Source organism: Rhagoletis pomonella, unplaced genomic scaffold (genome assembly GCF_013731165.1).
Source record: "Rhagoletis pomonella isolate Grant_MI unplaced genomic scaffold, Rhpom_1.0 Rhpom_scaffold_00006, whole genome shotgun sequence".
In the NCBI taxonomy this organism is placed as follows: domain Eukaryota; kingdom Metazoa; phylum Arthropoda; class Insecta; order Diptera; family Tephritidae; genus Rhagoletis; species Rhagoletis pomonella.
The window spans coordinates 29,234,822-29,236,251 of record NW_023458560.1 but is presented as its reverse complement, the minus strand read 5'-3'; positions in this window follow the sequence as shown (position 1 = coordinate 29,236,251).

The following is a 1,430-nucleotide window of genomic DNA, read 5'->3' as shown; positions in this document are numbered from 1 at the left end:
CTCCAGAGCCCATCGCACTGCAGCTTTAAGAGTAGCCTCTGCGTACCGTACAGTGTCCGGCGAGGCAATACTCGTGATAAGCGGAACGGTTCCCATTGATCTACTAGCAGCCGAGCGCAAGAAAATGTGGGAGTTTAAGGCGCAAACGAAACCAAGTGACATCGAAAGGGAAAGAGTAAGAAACGAGACACTAAGACTATGGCAAGATAGGTGGCAAAACGAAAGCCGTGGCCGATGGACGGCCAGGCTAATAAAAGACCTAAAACTTTGGACACAAAGAGAACATGGCGATATGGTATAGAATGGGAAAAGCCGAAGAGCCGTCATGCATATACAGCGACGCAGAAGAAGACGATGCCGAGCACACTTTCTTCGGATGCAAAAGATGGGAAGCCGAGCGCAATAATCTGCAAGACCTCGTATGACCAATTAACCCAGATAACGTTATCCAAGCCATGCTACATAGCGAAACTAACTAGAAGAACATAGCTAAATATGCAGAATACCTACTTAGAGTCAAGAAGCGGGACCTGGACGCAGGTGCACCGAGGGAACTTTAGTTAATGAGAAATATGGAACGCCACCCTGAAGCAATGCGATTAGTGGTCCCAGGGTGGGCGACGGTTCCAATTCGGGGGGAGTGTTTTAGTCTCCGGACATACCATTGTTGTGACGATGCAATGAGACATTAAAACACATACACATACACACGCGCACAATGACGATTTTTTAATGATTTTCACAAGTCGTTGCAGATAATAAAAAATATACATAAAAAAAAGAATAGGCATAAGTGAAAAGTGCTGCAATAATAACAACAAAAGGTGTTTGAGTGGAAATTGTGTTTAATCAAATGGCGGAAACGAGGTGTTTATGCTCGCCTTCACTCTTAACGGTCTACAAAATGAAAATAAAAAAAAGTGGAATGAGATAAATAAAAAAAAATGTTGAAACTGTTTTCCTATTCGCGTCGACGTTCTCTGGGAATTGTGTTCTATGTCAATAAATTTATAACTGATGCAGCAAGTTGAGCGTTTAGCTGCAGAAAAACTGCAAGAAGATTTAGAGAATTTAATGTTACTTATATGCATTGTTAAGCTGTTCTACAAAAATATTTAACAGGAAATTTTAGAGGGAGTTACAGAATAAATATTAATTAATTAATTTAACTTGGACGCGCGGACGAGATTTTTGGTAGTGAATAGTCATGCACAGAACCGGAACTCAAGTTCAAAAAAAAATCTCAGAATAATCGGAAAAGTAAGTAAAAAGAACTGAAAACCTATTCCAATAGAACCGAGAATAACAACACAAATATTACCTAAAGAATGAAAGTAATATATTTATTTATTTTCTTCACTTTACTTTAAAGCAAAAATATAAAAAAACAAGTAAGAGCAGCGCTGTCTTCGGCTATGCCGAAGGCTTCA